The sequence below is a fragment of the Hyla sarda genome, chromosome 1 (assembly GCF_029499605.1).
Source record: "Hyla sarda isolate aHylSar1 chromosome 1, aHylSar1.hap1, whole genome shotgun sequence".
Lineage (NCBI taxonomy): Eukaryota > Metazoa > Chordata > Amphibia > Anura > Hylidae > Hyla > Hyla sarda.
The window spans coordinates 178,831,755-178,843,090 of NC_079189.1; the positions used below are offsets into that span (position 1 = coordinate 178,831,755).

The following is an 11,336-nucleotide window of genomic DNA, read 5'->3' on the forward strand; positions in this document are numbered from 1 at the left end:
CTTTGCTTTCTTAAGCAGCACCACTGCTTCTTCTTTGAAGACGCTTCTTAGCGGCCAGTACAACAGCTCAAAAAAGGCTGTCTACTCATTCTCTCTTTTAGGTACTAATGGGTCAGATTTTTTTTGGCAGGGTCTGCACTAATGCAGTTACTGAAGCTGAGCTGCTACATATTGAACATTTTCAATGGACCCATCTTTATCAAGTCAAAAGGGAGAAGAAAAAAGCACAAATCGATAAGTCACAATATAAAATAGCAGCTCTGTTCAGCATCAAGTTCCTCAGTCGTTTTCAGTTTAGATGGACTCCTTCTTTGAAGCTTCATCAAAGTTCTCAGCCAGTTCTGGAACTTCGTCATCCTCATCCTCCCCAGTTGCAAGTGGTGCTTTCCCATCTACAGATCGTTTTGGCAGGGCCTCCGCCAGTCTCCGTAGGCTGGTAAGGCTGTCGGCCCCGAGCTGGTTCAGGATGCTGGGTAACATCTCTGTTAGCTGCTTGGTTTCTGCATGTCCTATAATGGTGAAGGTGTTGGCAGCCAAGGAAGCCTGAACTTTAGTATTATTGAAGTGAATGACTGTTCCTTGGTGTGTAAACATGTTTACTTCTTCGATGCCAGAGATGTTATTCACACCAAGTTTCTTCAGTGAGAACTGTAGTTTCTTGTCATCAGCAGAAGCTGTTCTGTGGACGACCTTCTACTTTCTGCGGGCTGTTCCCTTTCCACCAATGCGGACTTGGGCTTGAAGTTTTTCTAACTTTTCTTTATTCATGATACTTTCTTTCATCTTCTGCAGCCGGCAGGCAGGTGTGTGTGGGCAGCACGGTGGGTTTAAAGGCCTCCAGAGAGCGGCAGCACCCAGCGCACACATAGGTCAGATTTTTTAATCCTTAAACAGGCTTCTCACTCTTTTCAAGATGGTCCAACAGACTGGCATCAAAATGTGCATCTCGCTGACAGCACTAGGATTCACTAGAACCTAAGCCTATATGTATGTCTTGTTTTTCCCTGCAATTGGCAGCCCAGGAGACCCTCATTCCTGTTTCCAATCACTACAATGCAACAGGGCAGGCACCACAGCCCACTAGCACAACATATGATACACAAGGATATACTGTACATATGTAACATTACAACAAGCAAAAATATTCACTGAACAGGTTTAGATGTAAAACAGACATTTAAAGGGCCAGGCAGCTATCTGTGAAAGGATATAATCCAGCAAGAGTGAATTGCCATTTCTGTCTCCTTACAACTAAACAACCACATGTAAAAACATGCTGGGTTTTAGAGCTATATGTACTATATTGAGAGATGTGATCTTAGTAGCTAACACTTTAAAGGGAAACTGACAGCTAGTTCACCCTCACTAACCTGAACATATACTGGTAAATTGTGCGGGTGACCCTATTTCTAGTGCTGCTTACCTGGTGAAAATCAGTTAAGCCATTCCGGAGATATCCATCTTTTTGCTAATGTGGTAATTTCTTCTTAAAGGAGATCTCCGGCGATAGGGGATAAGTTGCAGGGACCCCTGCAACTACTGAGATGGGACCCGGCACTCAGTGAGGAGCTCCGGGGCATCATCGGTGCATAGAAATGAATGGAGCACTCTCTTCCGGTAGACAATGTGCGCTCCTCACTGAGAGAGAGGTCCAACCGCTGGGGCCCCACTCAATCAGCTACTTATCCCCTATCGCCGGTGCTTTCCTCCATCCATTATGCAAAATTGCCAATAACCTTTTTATTTTAGCATAAGGCCAGAATATAAGAAAATGTGAAAAAGGTGAAAAGGTCTGAAGACTTTCCTAGTGTATGATATGTATAAGTATCATTAATATATGCCCATAACAGAAACACTGCTCACAAATACATTTTGCTACTGAAAAAAAAAAACTTTGCAAGAAAATTAATAACATGAATAGGAACCTAGCAAAACAAAGGAAGCTGCTTTTTATTATTCCACATTGTATCAGACATTCAGCAGTCATAACATGCAAATTCTGCTTGAAAGTAAATTCAACATCTCTAAAAAAGATCAAAGGTAAAGAAAAAGCAGATGAGGGATTAAAGCAATCCAAAATGTAAGATGTTGCTCTAGGTGACTTTAATAAAGTGGTTTTGCATACGATGGCATGTTTTAGATGACATTTCAATTGTGCGAGCAATTTGCATTCAGTCTGACATTAAATAACGTTGGCGTTGTTATGAATTATGGCAGCATTTTCATTTTAACAGCATCAAGACATGAACTACCAAATACTTCTTAATGAAGGCTCTAAGTTTCCCTGTCAATCTGAAAACTGATACAAGGATGTTTCTGGACTAAACCTGAAAGAACTTTATTGCTAGCTTCCCACTTCTGACATAGAACAAATCTCCTGCTAAGGCATTCTTCTTATTAAATAAAGATCTGTAACTGAACACATGTATCTGTAATATCACTACAATCCAAAGAAAATTAAAAGATAGATTATGTCCAGGATATTACATACAGCACCATAGAAACCTGGGAAAATCTGGCATGATCCTGTTGCTAGGTTACCTGGCTAATGCTGCACGAGCGAACCCCTCGCACTAATCTAGTACAATCCATGCATGCTTTCACATATTTTGGCAAGGGGAAGTAAGAGTCAACCGACAATGATTTGGAATATTTCTACCCAGTGTTTATGAATTCATACATTTATTTGATGTATTCCTCTAAGCTTCTACAATCTTAGCGAAATAGGAAATGTAACACGCAGTTAACGGAGTTGGGGCTGTTTTATGCCATTCAAAATAAAAAAGATTACTTTTTATCCTACTACATAGTCAATAAAACTGGCCAGAAAAGGTAATTATTTAAGTGATTTTGGTTGCAAAATTATAGGGCTCCAAAAATGATCCCCTTAATCTTGGTAATTATACAGTAATATGCACATAAATGAGTAAATACTCCTCTCTATCTTGTTACTCTATGCAGAATGTACTGAATGAAGAATAAGTAGCAAGGTAGAGCAGCTCTCTGGGTAAGAAGATAGGCGCTTAGTTACAATGAGATCAATTTAATTGCTCTAATAATCACTTAATCCATTGGTGCTGTAACATGTATTTTGCCCTTCAAGTTTTAAAGATATAAAATAATGTAAGATATTGATGGGAAAATACTTGCAAGCAAAGATGTTGGAGAAATTTATGAAGAAGGGAAAAGAATGGAAACTGGGTGGAATACAAAACAGTAATAGGAATAAAGATAAAAGTAAAAAAAGAGGTCATAATATAAATGATAATACTTTGTTAATTTACTTAACAAAAATAACATTATATCAGATATATTTTCTGTACAATATGTTTTCCATTTGAGAACAGCATGTATTAGTGCTAATAAACAAAAATGTAAAGCATTTATTAACCTCTTAATGAGACGGTCATTTAGTGTGTTTATTGTAGCCCACCATGTTTTCATGGCAGGGCTAGGATAAGGTGGTATGGGTCTCCCATGCAGGGATATCGGGACCTCAGGTGTCAGTGTGAAAGGCAGGCTCCCGTTGTTACTTCCAGGAACAGTGTTTCTCCACTTACATGCTGCTGTCAAATTGTGACCACTGCATGTAAATAGTCTGTTTTCAAGGGCTGCCCTTGGTATCTGAGTACATTGTCAGCGTTATGCTGACAGGCACTATGCACTGCTCTAGAATACTAGTGCAGTGTATTACAACAGTGATCTGCTGATCGCTGTCAAAGTACCCTTCTGGGACTAGTAAAAAGATTTTTTTTAAGTAAATATAATGTAATACAAATATACTTCACCCTCCAAAATAAACTTTAAATAAAAAAAATAATATTTGCCAATGCCCCATCTGTAATGACCTGAACAATGAAAATGTTTTAGCTAAAATCCCACACTGTGAATGTCAGAAAAGAAAACAATCGAAAAGTCATATGTATTCCAAAATGGTAACAATAAAAACTTTAAATGTTCCCATTAAAATGTGAATGAACACAGTGCAGTCAGAGTAAAAATAAAAATGTTTAGTAATGTGGCAGCACTAATGTATTTTATCTTTCTAAATGTTTCTCTTATGCCAAATTAATAAAACTTAAAATAAAAACTATACAGCATACATTTGGTAACGCTGTAAACATAATGACCCACAGAAGAAAAAAACATTTTTATTTTTAAAATATGGTAAATAGTGTACATTTTAAAGGAATTTAGAAATCACAGTTACATATCTTTTTTTCATATGCCTCCCCTCCCACCACAAAATAAAACATTAAATGTAACCAATAAGGTATACTAACCCCAAAATGGTATCATTAAAAAGTTTCATTTGTCCTGCAAAAAACAAGCCCTCGCATGAATATTCTAATGGGAAAAGAAAAGTTATGGCTCTTGGAATGGTACGATGGAGAAACAGAAAAAAACAGCTTGGATACTTAGGACCAGAATGCATTGCGGGGAAATGGGTTCATTGCCTTGCTTGAATATTTTTGTGAACACATATATGTATGTGTTAAAACATTTACCAATAGCTCTATATCAATTATTTTGGCAATACAATGTTTCAAATCATAGCACAAACCTTACTTGTATATAAATGTGCAACTTTTTTCAGCACTTGCCAATTTTAAAAAGTGCCAACAAAGGGGATGAGGTTTACTGGGAGAGGTTGGTCTTGAACTTTTAGAAAATTTTATTAATTCTTAAGTCTGAAAATGGTGTGCATTTGTTCACATTTTAATCTATGCTAAAGGTTTTTTTATTTTGAATTAATGTTATAATTTTGTTACATTGCCATTGATATGCTCTTGTGTTGCCTGTTATGCTGCTCTCTTAAGCTCTTGAATGAGTGTCAAGACAGATATTTGTGGCGTATCACTAGTCAAAGTGGTCTGACCTCTACTAATGGCTAGAATGAAGTAGCAGCTAAGAAAAAAAAACATTCTGTTGACTCCACTTCATTTTTCTGACTATGATGGCCCATTCACTGCACTGCTACCACTTCATTCTAAAGTAAGAGGTGGGTTGTGCATAGCATTTAAGGCCCTTCAGATGGAGAACTAGAGAGAATTATAACTAATGTAAAGCCCATCACCTCTATCTCCTTTTGTCTCTTAACTACATACTATATATTCAGAAGGGGTTGTCTCATCTTCACAACAATTTTTAGAAATACCCTTCTACAAACCTTAAAGACAACAAAGAAATTAGCCACAGCAGACATATTATTGAACTGTAAAATAATGTGACTTATTTTTCCTATCATGAATACTTACTCCTATATCATGATAGTATTTTGCTTTACCCCATAACTTTTAAGTCATTTTACCTTAGGACCCCTTAGATCCCTTTATGTATTACCAGCCGTATACTTTATTATACTTTCATCCTGTAAGTATATGCATTAGTTTGACCCAATTAGTTTAAAAAGGGTTGCCTGGGGAATTAATTTTTGAAAGGGTAAGTCTATCCCAGGAGGACAGTATGTTCCATGTGTGGTAGGACCGCTCAATAATGCACTCAGTCTCCATAGTTCTGTAATGCACTGGCTCCATAGTTCATTCTTTCATCAAACTCCTGAATCGGAATTTCCTTGCGGAAACTTCTGCCACAGAGGTTTTGCTGTTTGCATGGTGCAGCAGAATCCCATTGAAAACAATGAATTTTTCATAAGAAAAAAAAAATCTGTAACATTTTTTGGGGAATATTTAATATAGAAAACAGCTCCTGAAAATCCCACCAATAGGGGCCCCCCATACCTACTAACAAGTCCTGCAGCAGCTTGTTGACAAGAGATGGCTCATGGACAAGGCTGCATGAGCAGACAGACCGATCACCTCCCACCACCACGAAGGATTGAAACATGTGTCAAGGTGGTGGTGGGGTGCATCAGTAGCTTCCAACATGTTATGTACATGGTATATTTACATGTTGTTGTCATGTTACATTAGGTCATTGTCTTCTGATACTCCCCACCCGTTTTTGTTGTTCTTTTGGGGGTATGTTTATTTTATAGGGTGGGTTATTTTAATGGGGAGGGGGGCTATTTTTGTTTTGTATCATTTTTTCAATAAAGATTCTGCATTGTTTATATTACAGTGTCAATCTTTTGTAGGTTAGAGGTCAATGTTGAAAGAGCTGCACAATTTGTTGACACTATATAAACAATAGGAATAATAAAATAAATGAGCTGTAAAATCTAGCTGTAAAACATAAATATTAGAAAGAATTATTAGGAGCCTTGTATAGATGCAGACATTTCTACATGCTTTTTCTTGCATGAATATAAACATTATAAATTAGTAACCACTAAATCCCTTCCTCCAGTAAATCCCTACCACCATTAAAAAAGCCTGGATACTATTATGAAAAAACATTTATTGTACATTCTACAACTGTAGCCAGTCGTTATATTATATATATATATATATATATATATATATATATATATATATATATATATATATATATTCTTTTTTTTTTTTCTTAGTGAAAATACAGAAAACCAGCTATCCTCTAGAATAAAGTGCTGAAGCTCTGATTGTGCACCTGACTGTAATGGTAAAAGATGGCACCGATCAATATCCATCTCCTTCATTCCTGAAGTAATAACTTTCGATAGGAAAATCTATTTATTTTTACTTACCTTTATTTTATTTCATTTTGGTTAAAAGAAGTTCATTCCAGAGGGAGGGTTAAGATTGCAAACAACCTTTAGAAAAATTGACGATTTAACTAGAGAGCACAAGGCAGTAGCATTCTCTATACAGTCTGTGATCAATTCCTTTAGATAACATTTTTTCACGTTTCAGATGTAATGTACCTCATTTGAAGCAATTCTCTACCTGCATTGGTGAAGGTACTGCACTGCATACGAGTATACATTAAGCTTGTTTGATGTCTGTGTTTGACATTGCAAGAGTATATTTCAATCAGCCATAACATTAAAACTGCATAACTGTTGCGGAAACATTAAAACCACCTGTCTAATAATATGTGTACCACTCGTACCATTGAAAACAGCTTTGACCCATGGAGAGATAGACTCTACAAGGCCTATGAAAGTGTTTGTGGTATCTGGCACCAAGATGTTAGCATCAGATCCTTGAAGGGAGGTAAGGCCTCTGTGGATTGGAATTGTTTTTCCAACACATTCCACAGATGCTTAAATTTAAAATTAAATTGAGATCAGGGGAATTTAGAGGCCAAATTAACACCTGGAATTCTTTGTCATATTCTTCAAATCAATCCTGAACAATATTAGCAGTGTCTATGCCTTGTGTGCCAGGCCCTAATGAACATGATGTGGCAGGAAGCCTGTGGAACTATGGGACTATGTGGCTTTTTCTGAAAATGTAACAATGTGACCCCCATCAATACCCCACTGCATGGTCTGGAACCAAGGGCAGTGCTCTGCATAACTCCTAGTTCTGCAAAAACTGTGAACAGGGGACGTGGTATGACATTGCCTACACACTTGCCTTCTTTCTTTAGCATATCCTGGTACCATTTTTTGACCGTTAAAGTGATAAACATGCATCTGGCTTTACAGATGATGTAAAAGAAAATAAGTCATCAGACCAGGCAAACGTCTTTCATTTCTCTATGGTACAGTTTTGTTTCCCATGTGCCCCCTCTAGGCATTTGGTGGTGAACACTGGTTAGCACAGACACTCTTTTGTTTGCAGCAAGCTGCCTTTTGACACCATTCTATTATAACCACCAACAGCTGAATTTTCAATTAGTACCACAATAGCTTTTCTATGGCCTTTATCTAGAAAATGCAGTATTGGCTATGGCTCACTCAATCATCCAACCACAGCCCTCTCCCCTTTGGTCTCACAGGCTTCTGTAGCTCCTCCTCCTTTCGCTTCTATCTGAATGCTATATCGGAAGAGCATACTTTGCTAATATAGAAGAGAAAGGAGGTGACCAATCTTATATAGTATGCTGAAATCCTAATTTCTAAGCTACTGAGAAATTCTAAAGCCCGCCTCCCAGCACAGCCAGTCCTTATGATCCTTCCAAGGATAGATAGTCCCTGCTGTTCTGCTCCACGGTTTATTTTTTATTATTAGATTTTGCTAGTTATTTTAAGATTCCACTGTGTTTTAATTCATTACAAGTTTATAGCAGAACTTACAGTGTTTTAGTGTACTTGCTGTAGGTACCAACTGCATACTGGAAATGTTCCACAAAACCTGACATTTTTGAAAAGGCTCTAAACTAGTTGTAACACTAGGGGAGACACTTATCAAAGCATTTAGTAGGGTTTTTTTTCTTTTTTGCTTAAAATGTTTGCTAAAAAGTTGCATGTGCGACTACTCTATTTTTTGTGCAGTGCCCTAAGCAAAAAAAGGAAACTTTCTTAACAAAGCAAAAAAGTGATTTTTGACTTGCAGTGGTCAGAGATTTATCAAGTGCGAAAGTCGCAAAAAAGTTGCATCACATGAAAAAACCTACTAAATTTACAGACATGTATGGACATTTATCAACGGGTTTAGTCAGGTTTTCTTTACTATAATAGTCGCAAAATTGTCGCAACTGCGACTACACGATTTTTCGTGCGACATTTTGACTGGAAAGCGAGAAAAGCAAGTTTTCCTAAAATTTACTATGTAGTAATAATTTTAAAATGGACTACGGGTAGTCAGGTATTTATTAACTGCGACAGTCGCAACTGCGCACAAAAAAGTCGCAGCAGCGTTAAAAATTGACTAAATTTACTCCAGCTCAAACATGGAGCAGAAAAATCTACTTCCAAAGTAAAAAAGGAAAAATTGCTTACGTGAAAGAAAATTATCAACAGGCTGAAACCAGTTGATAAATATGTCAGACATAAGCAAAAAAAAAGTAAGGAAAAAATTACTAAAAAAAGGAATACATAAGCAAAGATTGATAAATGTCCCTCATGGAGCAGAAAAAAGCCACTACCAAAGCAAAAAAAAAAATAATTGCTTACCTGAAAGAAATTTATCAACAGGCTGAAACCAGTTCATAAATAAGTCTCACATAAGCAAAAAAAATAGCAAGAAAAAAAGAACTAAAAAAAGAAATACATAAGCAAACATTGATAAATGTCCCCCAAGATTCTTACACTTGCCCACTTTCCTGTTTGTATCATATAAACTTCAAGAACAAATGTGATGTTTCTACTTCTCACTACTTTTCTTTATCTGTTGTGCAATTATTTACGATAATAGTTGAATCTATATAAAGTTGAAAGAACTGGTAAGGTAACTAAGTACTGTATGTCATTGTAAACTATAGATAGCAGTACCTGATTGTCCCATTCTTAAAAATAGGGAGAAGTCTTCTCCCAGCTTGTCTAAGCATACTCGTCTATAACCTTTCTGCCACAATTACTTAACCTTGAAAAGTCTTAAGATTGTTTAATAACAACTGACAGAAACTAATGAGTTCTCCCAGGAGGTAAGGAGGAAGTTATGGGAAGCAGAACACATCAAAACTGAATAGATATTTTCAACCCAGCACTTCATGTTGGGTTATTAGTCATGAAAAGCATATTAAAATGTAGAATTTATATTTTAGATAAATATTTTATATGTCCTCAGATTTTCAAATCAGATTAAAGATTTGTGTTTGCTAATAAAATTTTGAGGTTAAACCTAGGTGGTAAGTTTTTTTCCCGCTATTAAGCAGTCAGTTTGACATTTTACATTACCATTTCCATTTTACATTTCCACCAATTACATCTTTGAAAGAAGCAGCTAGGAAATTAGTTAGAACATGCATTCAAATCAGCAGGTCAGTGTGTTCTATTGCTTAAAAATTTTGTTTTTGGTGGCTTATGATTTCCATCAGCTGAACTCACTAGAAACTGGTGGCAGAATTAATTTAGAAAAGGCTGGTTGAGGATCGATCCTTGTCACGTACCGGCAGGACAGGTAGTGGATCCTCTGGACCGGAGAGGCGATAGCACGGGTTGTACTGGAGGACCGGTTCTAAGCAGTTACTGGTCTTCACCAGAGCCCGCCGCAAAGCGGAATGGATTTGCTGCGGCGGTAACTACCAGGTCGTATCCCCCAGTAACAACTCGACCTCTCTGGCAGCTGATAGCGTGGTACACAGGGAGCAGGCAAGAGCGTAGTCGGACGTAGCAGAGGTCAGGGCAGGCGGCAAGGGTTCACAGATGAGTATACGGTTGCAACAGGTTCGGCAACGGGCAAGGCAACTATCACAGTAGGAAACGCTTTCTCTGAGGCACAAGGCACAAAGATCCGGCAAGGGCAGGAAGGGGCAGGTGCCTTTTATTGGGAAGGACAGTAGGAGGTGAGGAACCAGAGCACCAATTATCGGTGCGATGGCTCTTTAAATTTACTGAAGTCGGTGTGCGCGTGCCCTAGAGAGCGGGGCTGCGTGTGCCGGGATGCAGAGGAGCCGAGAGCCGTGCGGGAAGAAGGTAGGCCGAACAGGGACGCGGCGCGTGAGCTGGGACCAGCCGCCACGCCAGCCGCGTCTCTGCCACTGTGGGGCCCGTGCCCCCGGTCAGTGCCTCTGACCGGGAGACGCCAGAACCCAGGAACGGTGGGCAGAGGCAGCGCGCTCCGGTCCGGAGGTGAAGACCGGAGCGCTCGCTGTGACAGTCCTATATACAAATTTGGGAATCAGTTACCACTGACTGCAAAATGTCTATCAATTAGCTGTAGTAGACCTATACGTCTTGTCATCCTTCCTCAGGACATTGGTGTTATAATTCTACAATAAAGAACATAGTAAGAAACGTTTATTTATTAACAAAGTTAGTGCCAGGAACGTTATAGAAAAACATGGACACAAATGACAATTGAAAACAATGTGATAATTTGTGTCATCAGTTTCCCTCTATCTATTATATTTACAGCTAAGGGAAACTAAACTGGAGGTAGCAGTTCACTGAGAGACCAGGTTACTGCTGCTAACCCTAGCCAATTAGAATGCTGATCTCTTGAACAAATAAATGTGCATGTGCACTAATTAACTGCAGTCATGGCCGTACATGTTGGCACTCTTGAAGTTTTTCAAGAAAATTAAGTATTTCTCACAGAAAAGGATTGCAGTACCACATGTTTTGCTATACACGTGTTTATTCCCTTTGTGTATATTGGAACTAAACCATAAAAGGGAGGAAAAAAAGGAAATTGGACATAATGTCACACAAAACTCCAAAAATGGGCTGGACAAAATTATTGGCACCCTTTCAAAATTGTGGGAAAATAAGATTGTTTCAAGCATGTGATGCTCCTTTAAACTCACCTGGGGCAAGTAACAGGTGTGGGCAACATAAAAATCACACCTGAAAGCAGATAAAAAGGAGAGAAGTTCACTGAATCTTTGCATTATGTGTCTGTGTG

At 38.1% G+C, this 11,336-nt stretch overlaps 1 pseudogene; it reads right to left on the reverse strand.

Moving 5' to 3' along the window:
• Nucleotides 1-224: 224 nt before the first annotated feature.
• Nucleotides 225-855, reverse strand: LOC130303298 (transcription factor BTF3-like; annotated as a pseudogene).
• Nucleotides 856-11,336: the final 10,481 nt, after the last annotated feature.